Source organism: Oreochromis niloticus, linkage group LG3 (genome assembly GCF_001858045.2).
Source record: "Oreochromis niloticus isolate F11D_XX linkage group LG3, O_niloticus_UMD_NMBU, whole genome shotgun sequence".
NCBI lineage: Eukaryota > Metazoa > Chordata > Actinopteri > Cichliformes > Cichlidae > Oreochromis > Oreochromis niloticus.
In genome coordinates this window covers 70157564-70169404 of record NC_031967.2, presented here as the reverse complement: position 1 = coordinate 70169404, position 11841 = coordinate 70157564, and the positions used below count along the sequence as shown (strand labels likewise).

General features: G+C 40.5%; 1 long non-coding RNA gene across 1 annotated transcript; it reads left to right on the top strand.

The window, feature by feature from the left end:
* Positions 1-2940: 2940 nt before the first annotated feature.
* Positions 2941-8056, top strand: LOC109201282 (uncharacterized). The gene is made up of 3 exons (XR_002061312.1): positions 2941-3071; positions 3281-3370; positions 7970-8056. It is a non-coding gene; the product is annotated as an uncharacterized LOC109201282 (long non-coding RNA).
* Positions 8057-11841: the final 3785 nt, after the last annotated feature.

Sequence of the window (11841 nt, the reverse complement as noted above, 5' to 3'; positions counted from 1 at the left end):
AGCAACAATTACAAACCACAGGAAAATCACTGGGATTACAAAAGATAGACAACCATGCATACACCACGTTTATGCTAGAGATGGCACGATACCACTTTTTTATGTCCGATACTGATATCTTAAATTTGGATATCGGCCGATTCCGATATGAATCCGATATAGTGTGTTTTTTAATCAATAAAACTGTTTTTTTTTAATATCTTGGTGCATTTTGTATAAGTTCATACTCAAGTTTAAATAAATAACAACACTAAAGCTACTCTGTTATACCTGTATGTAAAAAATACACTGCGCCCAAAATATTTAATAGCTCAGCAACACTGATCAATCCAATAAACTTAAACCTACTCCATCATCCCTATTCTGGTATTTTAAAGAGTACTTAGCAGAAATATTAAGCAACCTAACTAATAGGGTTGCAAACTCCCAGCAAGAAAAAATAGGGAACCACCCCCCACCCTCCACCTCATGATGCTTAATCGATGTAATCAACTTTAATTTGATGCAGGGTGAAAAAAAATGGACAGAAATAAATTATTTTTCAAGAATAATAAAATAAAGAAAAGTATATCTTTGTGCCCCCTTTTCCCTGTTCATGCCCTATCGGCCCCCCTGGCTAAATTTTGCTAGATCCGCCCCTGCACAGTCAACAGCCGTCAGCTACGTAGAAAAGGATTTTGGTGTACAAAGTAATATTAAATAAATTCTAACAACAGCTTATCAAGGTTAAACGTTCTGCTGTTGTTCAGCCGCTGGTTTCCTCTTTCTGGTGAGAAGTGGGCCAAAAACAAACAAGAGAGACGGACTAGCGACAGAAAGTTAGCAAGTTTTGTGAGGTGCTTTTTTGATATTTAATGGATCAGATTACATTTTTTATTTCTTGCGATATCCGATCCAGTAATTAAGGTCAGTATCGGACCGATACCGATACGTAATATCGGATCGGTCCATCTCTAGTTTATGCTATTGTTATTTATTGTGGTTTAACCTGCAAAGTAAATCTCTTAATGCAAACTAAGAGTGTGAAACAGACTTCTCCAATACAACCACTCTGACGCTGCTCTGACGATACTATGTTGCTGCCATCACATGTGAAATATCTCAGTCTTTCCAGGTTCTATTCAATATTTTTGGTATATAAAATACTTTTGGTCTTTGGTCATTGTGTAATATTTTGGTCTCGTGAAATTACCATTGCCCCTCCACCGTTATTCAATTATTTAATATATTATATAACTGATTGTATACAGCCCCAGTGTTTCTGTTTCAATGTTTCTACGCATACACCATGTATATAGTTTACTCACACACACTTATATGTGAATGTGAGTGTAAATGGTTGTCTGTTAGCCCTGTGATAGTCTGGCAACCTGTCCAGGGTGTACCCAATCTCTTGCCCTATCACATCTTGGATAGGTCCCAGCCTCCCTGCAACCATGGTAAAGATAAGAGGATGGATGGAGTGGAAGTTGTTATAAATCCAGTAAATTTTAATGTCAACTAGACTCTAGACTTTGTTGAACACTCCAAAAAATAACTCTTTAACCTCTAACCCCAAAAAGGACAAAAAGGAGACAATCAGTGCGTTAGTGATGTTAATTTACAATTGTGTGTGTTTACAATTCCTGTGTCCTGACAGCTTTCCAGCTGTCTCCACCTTTTGTGTTTTTTCAAGGACCCAGTGTCACTGAATGGGGAGAATTTTGTTATGAAAATGCTTGCAGCTGCCCTGCCTGCCTCCCTGGCACTCCCCCTCAAGCCCACTGAACCACCCCTCTTCTGCGGGAGAGCACACATTGTCACATTGACACAATACATCTGTCCAGAAAGATTTGGATGAGATGAAAATTGTTAATAAAAAGAGAATACAAAACCTTCTGATGTTATCCAGACATGCGGTGGTTGAAGCTGTTTGTGTGGAGTTATCATTTATGTTCACCTCAAATCAACCTGAGTGTCATTTCTCTTTAGTTCTGATCTCACTGCTGAGCTGCACAACAAACCAAGGTCAGTAACCTTCTTCTGTCACAGTTTAAACCTGAGAAATGCTCACTGACATGACCTGATTGGGTTAATGGTTCAAAATTAATATCAGATGTAAAACTGATGAAATCATGGATTATTTACACAATTGTAACATTTCTGACAACAGTAAACAGACCAACAGTTTTTCATTTTAACCCTCACAGCTCGTCTGACTGTGAGTCCCAGCAGCTCTCAGTTCTTTGAATATGACTTTGTGTCTCTGAGCTGTGAGGAGGACGACAGCTCTGCTGGATGGACTCTGAGGAGAAACACAAGCAAACGACAGAGAACTCAGTGTGGAGATGACTGGGGGGAAGGAGCTGATTCTTCCTGTAACATCACTGTTTTCCCATCAGACAGTGGAGTTTACTGGTGTGAGTCCAGAGAGGGTCCCATCAGTAACATGGTTAACCTGACAGTCACTGGTAAGCTGAGTGTGTGGAGTTAGTGTTGATGAAGCTGTGTGTAAATGGATGAAATGCTGTAGTTTGTCTCTGTGTTGAGGTGGATCAGTGATCCTGCAGAGTCCTGTCCTCCCTGTGATGGAGGGAGATGACGTCACTCTGTTCTGTAAAACAAAGACCACTCCCTCCAACCTCCCAGCTGCTTTCTATAAAGATGGCGTCTTCATTAGAAATGAGTCTACAGGTCACATGACCATCCAGCATGTTTCCAGGTCTGATGAAGGCCTCTACAAGTGTGACATCAGCGGTCATGGAGAGTCTCCATCCAGCTGGATCACTGTCACAGGTGACACACTCACCTGTCTGTGTTTCTGCAGCTTTCAACATTCACAATGTGACGACAACTTAATGACTGTGTTTGCTTTATTTTAGACAAACACAGCACCACACCTCCACCTACATCTACACCTCCTCCTACAGCCACACCTCCACCTACATCCTCCTCTATCTCTACACCAACCTCACGTCCTGGCCCTCCTCCTGTTCTCTCTGTGTTGTCATGTGTTGGATCAGTCTGTGTTGTGGTTCTGCTGGTGTTACTGGTTCTGCTGGTGAGACGATGTGTTCACAGGAAACCTGAAGGTGAGACTCAGACTTCCTGATCCTTCAGTACTGCTTTAGTTATTATCATTAGATGTTTTTGTATTTAGATTTTATCCAACTCTATTAGTCACAGAAATCAGTTGCAATATTACAAACAAAAAATATAAAAATCCTTTTTCATCTTAAAGTTTATTTGGACTTTTTACATTAGTTTTAATTATTTTGTTGTTAAACTTGGATCGTTTCAGTTGATCAGGATGAACCTGCAGAAGATGACATCATGTATAGTGACATCAAAACATCAAATTGTCAACAACAACCAGTGAAACAAAGCCAAGGTAACTTGTGTTTTTGGTGGATTCAAGTTTGTTAGTTGTGTGTACAAGTGTATTTTTTGTAAATACAGTAGTGGGAAAAAGTGTTTGCCCTCTTCCTGATTTCTAGTTTTCTGTTTAAATCTTTTACAATTTACAACATACAAATAAATAACTGAATCCAAACTTACATGCCCCTGCATAAAAATTGATTGACCCAGTGAAACTCCTTGAATGTGTCAACGCTGTTGAGGCCAATTGTTTCACCAAAAGGCAGATTACACAAAGCCCCGTTCAGTGAAACATTTTGATGTGGTGACATATACTGTTTTTTTCAGTGTACAGCAAGCCTATGGTGATATTACATCTGTACATAACTAACCATCATCTTAGTAATTGTTCTGCAAAGGTCAAGCTTGTGGTGATCCTCAGAATCATCTCAGATCCAGTTCACACAATAAACTAATTCTTTGGGGGGGGGTTCCCACAGCTCAAATCACAAAAATGAGGCAGTCATTTCATTTGACAGAAACAGGTCTTTGTTTATGTTTTGTCACATGATTTCCTAAAGAATTATATGGGCTTCATTTCCACCTAAGATAAAAAAATCTGCCATCTTCACTTGTCTCAGTTAAGGTCAATGTTCAAGACTGTTCATGGACTGGATGGCTGGGTGCAAAGATAAAAACCACTGCTGAGCAAAAGGAACATAAAGGCTCATTTCAGTTTCGCCAGAAAACATCTTGATGATCTCCAAGACTTTTGGGAATATTCTGTAGACTGACGACACAAAAGTTAAATTTTTTGGAAGGTGTGTGTCCCCTTATATCTGGCATAAAACTAAAACAGCATTTCAGAAGAGGAACATCATACCAACAATTCACTACCTGGGCACATGCCTCATTTTAGGTTTGACAGCATTTTAGTAGGGAAAGGTGAATGCTTAGACATGAATTGAGCTGCGATTTGGGTAAGGCCTTGCCAGACCCCTTGGCGATGGCTCCGGAGCCTGGCAGATCCCCAAAGAAGGCATCTCCTAGAAGCAGTAATAACTGTGCTTTACGAAGGTTGAAGACCTCGGTGGTAATAATTAGATTTTCAATTCAACTTAATTATACAGCACCAAACCACAGTGATAGACGCCTCAAGACCCTACAATGATGTCTAGAGGAAAAACCCAACAATCGTATGACCCCTTATGAGCAAGCACTATGGAGGAAAACTTCCCTTTAAGAGGAAGAAATCTCCGGCAGAACCAGGCTCAGGGAAGGGCAGCCATCTGCCGTGACCGGTTGGGGTGAGAGAAGGAGAACAGGAAAAATATAAGGGCAGGGACAGCAAAGGTCGCTCCATGGAGTGAAGTGGATCAGCTCGGACAATGAGGAAGGAATGGCAGGAGAAGAGATCAAAGGAAATTGCAAACAACGGAAATCCTAATAGATGAATGAAGGGAACCCTCGATCAGGTAGCGACGTGGCTCGACTTTAGGAGAATGGTGGATTTTGAGATAGACAGCTCGTAAAGCTTGCGTGAGCTTGTCTTTGAGAAGATGGAGAGGGGGTGCTTAGCTGCTTAATTACTTCAGATAAGGTAGTGATAACTACTGTGCTGATTTCTGAAATGAACAGAAGTGACAGCAGTTTGCTTGGGAAGGATTGATGAATTGAAAGACTGATTAGAGGAAAATAATCTACTATAATAAAAAAAAAACAAAATCGTCAGAGAGAGAGAGAGAGTGCAAGACCACTGAAGCCATTTAGATGTAGTCAGAACCGTGAGTCGGCTTAGAGAGCGGTCTCGATTGATTGTATCGAGGGTGGACGCTAGATGATGCTAGTGAAAGCACATGAGAAGATAAGGGATACCATGAAGAATTATGCACACGGCACAGTTTGGATGTCTTACAAGTAGCAACAGAGGACAGAACCTGGCATCGCAAAGGTTCGCATGTGCTTTGTGAAGGCCAGAAAGATGGCAGAGAAACTATCATCTCAGTGCCGGAACGGTTTGCTGCTACATCTTGTGGAAGACTGGACATAATGGAGAAACTGGCATCCTGGGGAGAGGATTTTTTTATTTTTTGACGAAAGTGCTTGACAGTGGAAACTGCCAATCTAGTACTGGAAGAGTGAGCTGCTTAGGGAATGGAACCTGGCATCTCTGTGCATGGAGCTTTTTCTGCATGTGCAAATGAGTAATGGAGACAGTGAACCTGACGTTTTGGTGCAGAAAGGAACATCTGCTGCTTAGCATATGAGGGCTAGATGAAGAAGCTGGCATCCCAGCGGTAGGAGGATTCACTGCTTCTTTTGCTGTGATAAATGCAGAAAAACTGGTAATTCTATATTCAAAAACTTGCTGCTGATGGGTAAAGAACAACCAGGCATCCTGGTGCCAAAAGCATGCTGCTACATTTTGCCAGTGGGGGATACGGGAAAGGGAAACTGGCGACTCGTTCATATAAAAGCTTGCTGCTGCAATTGGATACGAGGGAAGGACGATATGCTGAATTTTGCGAAGGAGGGATCAAGGGAAGGGAAACTGGCAATGCCTTGGAAGAAGTAGCACTCTGCTGCATTTTGCAAAGCCTACTGTCCCAGTGCTACGAATCACTGCTGCTTTTGTAATGTAAATGTAGAGAGACTGGCAACTCGTTGATAGAAGCTTGCTGCTGCATTTGCGAGTGAGGGATAAAGAGAGAACCTGGCATCTCGGTGCCAGATGGGTTTACTACTGCTTTGCAATAATGGATGCAGAGAAACTGGCAACCTGGTGGAAGAAGCTTGCTGCTGCGATTACGAATGATGGATATAGAAGAAACTAGCTGGAAGGATTCTCTGCTGATTTTGCCATGATGGATCGTGGCTCAAGAGTTGGGTGTTCGTCTTGTAATCGGAAGGTTGCTGGTTCGAGCCCCGGCTTGGACAGTCTCGGGCGTTGTGTCCCTGGGTAAGACACTTCACCTACCGCCTACTGGTGATGGCCAGAGGGGCCGATGGCGCGATCTGTCAGTCTGCCCCAGGGCACCTGTGGCTACAACTATAGCTTGCCATCACCAATGTATGAATGTGAACGAGTAGTGGCATTGTGAAGCGCTTTAAGGGGTCCCAAAAAGCGCTATATAAATGCAATCCATTATTATTATAAAAGCGATGAATGCAGAGCTTGTGTAGTTGTTTGTCTGATGCACTGATGGACGAGAGGGCAATTTTAGCAAATGGAAGTGTGAGTAAAATTATGTTACTCCTGTGAGATAAGCTTTGTTTAAAGTTAGTCGCCGAGGTGGACCCTGTTTGCACATAAACAAGAATGAAAAGCTTGCAGAACTGGGGGAACCTATATAGATGCGTGTTTGGAGGCGTGGTCCCACTTCTGAAATTCCGATACATAATCTCCAATAAAATATGGTGGTAGTGTGATGTTTGGGGGTTGTTTTACTGTCTCGGGACCTGGAAGAATTGCTGTGGTAAATGGAACCATGAATTCTGCTGTCTACCCAAACATCTTGAAGGAGAATGCCTGGTCATTTGTTCATTACCTCAAGCTGTTTTGAACTTTTGGTTCTGCAGCAGGCTAATGATCCAAAACACACCTGCAAGTCCACCTCTAAATGGCTTAAGAAAAACTAAATGAAGATTTTGGAGTGGCATAGTCAAAGTCCTGACCCAATCCAATTTACATGCTCTGGCATGAATTTAAAAAGGTGGTTCATGCTTGAAAATCCTCCACTGTGGCTGAATTACAACAATTGTGTAAAGATGTGTGGGCCAAAATTCCTCAAGAGTGTTGTAAAGGACTCTTTGCCATTTATTGCAAATGCTTGATTGCATGTTTTTGCAGCTAACTTACTGCCAAACAAGTTAATAGGTTTCCTCTCATCAACCACAAAACCCTTCCCCACAGACAGCGTGTTGACTCCAAACGAATAAAATGAGAAATAAAATATCTCAGCACTATTTAGTTGATGTATGGGACATTTCTGGTTTTGTGGCACATTTGATTTTAACTAACGATGTGGACTCAGCCACTGGTAACAAAACTTAAATGAATGAGATTTCAGTTGTGTAGTTACTTTTGGCTTTTGGCCACAACTGGGCAATACATCCAAAATGCACAGATGTGTTTGCTGTCTGGTTTCGCTCAAACACAAGTTAACAGGGTGAATATGTTGTTTATATGAGGTGTCTAAAGAAATGAAGGAAGAATGCAGATAACAAATATCATTTAATGCAATGAAACAAGTTCTGCATGTCAAACCACAGCAGCTACTTCCTGTTGATTCTAGACTGAAGCTGAAGACTTTTCACCACAGTGAGTTCTGGTTTGGCTAATGTCATGTTCATGTTGTGAGAAAACGTTTGCTTGGTGCTCTGTGGTGAAGCGTGTCAGACTGCACTGAAAAAGGGGGCCATCTCTGTGGTTGTGCAACTTTGACTTCAGACAAACACCTACCAATTTTATGCAATCAATTCTTGTTTCTCACCAGAGGTGTAAAGAAGTGGAAAAAAACCTGTGAAAACCTGCTGCAAGTTGCAGAAAACAAAACCTAATCTCTGCATAATGAAATGTGTAAAAAAAAAGTTTTGCCACAGCTGTGTTACCTGAGCTATTTTTCTTCCACAGAGACTGACACAGCTGTAGTGTACTCAGCAATAAGAACTGACAACATAATTTATGGACAAACAGACGTCACAGCAAAGAGGAACGGAGGTACAGCTGCTGTTTATCTTAACTTTGGAATCGGATATATTTCTGGTCTTCATGCTAAACTATGCTAACCACATCATGACTCAAACTCAGGATATTAAATGTCTTGTCATCATTTCAGCAAATTTTGTTTCATATATTGGAATATCCCAGTATGCTCAAAGCCACACCGGCCTGAGGAGTTAGATCAGATTAATATTTCCTTAAGTACTAAATCAGGCTAATGCTCTCTTGCCCTGTGAACACAGCAAAGAGATGAAAACAGGGCTGGACTGGTAATCTGGCATACCAGGCATTTTCCTGGTGGGCAGATGCACTTTTGGATCGATGGGTCAATGGAAAGCCTATTGCGCATCATCTCTACATGCATTGACAGCAGTCTATTTGTAAATTTTCATTACTGACACTGTATTGCCCAATCACATCATTGTCTTCGGGTCCTCCCTTACCTTTGCTTCTAATGCAAAAGACAGATTTTAGTGTGGAAGAAGTGAAGGAAAGTTAGAGCTGAAAATTTAGAGAGACGAAGTAACTAAAAATAAATGGAGCAAAATGGGTCAAATTAACTGACCAGATTAACTGGCCGTCGGGCCTGCTGCTGCACCATCAACAGAAGTACAAGCAACAACTAGGAGCAAGCCCTAACAGTCAGATAAGGTTGTGACTCCAACCATTTTCTTAGCACCTGTTTAGTCATGTGGGAGCTTATCTCAACTGCAAGGCAAGAAGATGAAAAAAAAAAACTGGATAGCAAAATAGTTCTGGTTGATAAAGCCCCCACCCAGTAGTGAACAGAATGAATATTTCATGGTGCCTATTTACGTGTCACTGCTCGGCCTGTCTGACAAATATTCTGTGAGAAGCTGGAAGCAGCAAAAGCTTTGACTTTTAATGTCACTGAATCTAGTTGATGCAAATTATTCAGCTCTGTGGGTTTCAGATTTGACTCTTGTACATTTCAAGAAGCAGCTAAAGTGTGGGCGGTATAGAAGCTCTCTAAATTCACTCTGAGGTGGTTCCCAGTAAAATCTGAAATGTGTGACACAGATAGGTTGAGATTGGAGGTCTTGACTGAATGACAAAGCCTGTAATCATGTTTCCTGTTGTTTGAACTGTGTGTGTTTGTGTTCAGACTTTAAACCAGAGCCAGACGTTGTCTACTCTTCACTGAAGTAGTCCACCAGTCCAACCACTGACATCCAGCTGCTGGTCTCTAACTGGTCCCTCCAGCACGTCAAGGGCATCCATGTATTGAAAAGATTTGTATATATTTTATGTCCTTTTATTAATTATTTAATTATTCAACATATAACGTTTTAACTATTAATATGTTTTGTGTTTTCAGTAACTTTACTATTGTATAAATGTTATTTAAGCTTGTTGGCTTTTCCTCCCATTGTAGTGATCTGGTTTCAGTCAAATTATTAAACTTTTGTTTTCATTTGTTTTCCTCATGTGGTTCTGTGGGTTTCACCAAGGCACAGATGGAAAATTTGACTTCTTCCGCTTTGGTTGTGGCTAACCAATACTCACCTTATTTTACTGCAGAAAACAAAGAATAAGTATCAAACCACAACAGCGGCAACATTGCGTGAATGTAAACTTCACAGAGATGCTTCAGTGTTGAGTGTTTGTCAAGAGTTTTCATGTCTTTATTTCCTGTGTCACACAGAAACCAACCAGCAGCAAAAAAGTAAATAAATCTGATACCAGCTTTTTATGAGGTCAAAATTTGCTTGTTTGTCTGCTGTTCAGACAACAACAACAACAACAACAACAAAAGACATTTTCAACATTTTGACTTTGGACTTCAGAAAATAATTACAAATATTTTATAACTGTGCTTCATTATAGGTGTGCCAGGCATAGACATAGCTGGACTGGCCATCGGCCCGGGATTTTTCCGTTTTATGGGCCAATTGATTTTTTGTTTTTGTTTTTGTAACGGTATAAACAATGAAAGCTGGTGGATTGGCCAGATGCTGGCCGGTGTCTAAAAATTACTCTGATGTAAAATGTATAGCAATCATACATATAAATCAACAAGACAGTGTGCATCACTGTCACAACAGCGTTTGTTTTTATTCAAAGGCTTTATGGCTTTTCCTATAATACCTGGTGGGCCGGGCTCCTTTTTCCCAGTCCAGCCATGGGCATAGAGGAGAGTAAACCTGTCAGTAGACCACCATTGTTTTAATTTTTTATTTTTGCAAAGCATTATTTTATGTATTGTTTCTCCCCCTGGGACTCATTCAAAGCTCGAGAAGCTACTTTTCTAAGTGTGTCGTGTGTGAAAAGATTATATAAAAACAAAATATGGTATTTTGGAGCCATCGACTGTCATCTTAACTCAGAGAATAGGGTTATAAAAACACATTTAATGTCAGTGTCTTCATCATATTATGAAGTAGGGTGGTCTATATCGTGTGATCCATCACAAAGTCCCTCCTCTTGGGTTAAACTGCTATAATGCTTACATGGTCAATGACCATGAAACCCATTTGTTTGCTGGCCTCTTCTAGTGAAACTGAGTGTTACAGCAAATAACAGCAGTTGCAGTGTCGAAAACTTCACCACTAGATATCCCTAGACTACAGATTGCATTCATCCGAATTCTGTTTCCTTTCCCCTCCCAGTTCAGTTACATAATGTAACTAAGGTAGTGGCTGTAGGACTATAACACATAAAAAAGTAAAATCAATAAAATATACTCTTTTTTTATCTCGACATCAATTGCATTGTCTTTTCTTTTTATGTTTTTTTTTCTTCTGTGGTAAAAACAACTCCTCTTCAGATGATAAAACACAAGGATATGATCCTTCATACCTTTAGTCCGAAAGTGAGAAAATGAATTAGAATTTGTCTCCATGACATGCAAATGCTTAAATTCAACGTCTTCTCTATCTTAGGCAATGTGTGCATGTGGCTGGTTAGGCCAACTTTTCTACAAAACGGCACCCACTCCTATTTACTTTTAACAGATTAATTGTAAGTTTAAGGGACAACAATGTTTTCTTTTAGGATTGAAGGCCTGGGGGATCCCCTCTAATCTGTGGTCCCAGGCTTGGCTGGGATTGTTTTAGGAATCGCCCCTTATGTAGCTGGTGTGGAACTGTTTTTGGAAAAAAGTCTGAAATAATGATACTCATGGCTTTCAGATGTTTAGCACCCTCTGGAGGAAAATGGAGGATAATCACAAAAAACAAAACTAGAGAAAAATCAGTCAGGGGTTATAAAGAGAGAACAATGGTCTGTGGATGCTGACCCATTCCCTTTCGGTGGGTTGTATTGCTGTTACCTCTTCTGTTCGCCTGTTGTCGCTTTGATTTGCCCTAGAGCAGCTGAAATGGACTCAAATTAGTTTGTACTTCTAAACTGGCCAAGTTGATATCCCTGATAGCAGTGGTGTTCACTGTGAGGTGTACAGAATGCTCAATTAAGGTTTTTCCTTCTTTACTTTCATTAACTGTTTCCCAGTATAACCAAAAATACAAATGAAATTTCCTATATGATCATCACTGTGCACAGGTTTCATACATTACCCACCAAACAGTGCCTGATATATAGTGTAAATACACCATATAAAAATACATCACAGAAGACCAAAAGTGTTTTAGCCTACTGCTAGTGTGTATCATAACAGCTAGCCTTAGCAAAATGAACCAGCCACATAATGAACATATTAATAAACATTGCACTTGTACAGAGTGTCTTAATAGATACATCCAAAGACAACATAGTAATCACAATACTAGGAGTATGGTAAACAGCAAATACAAAATATATTG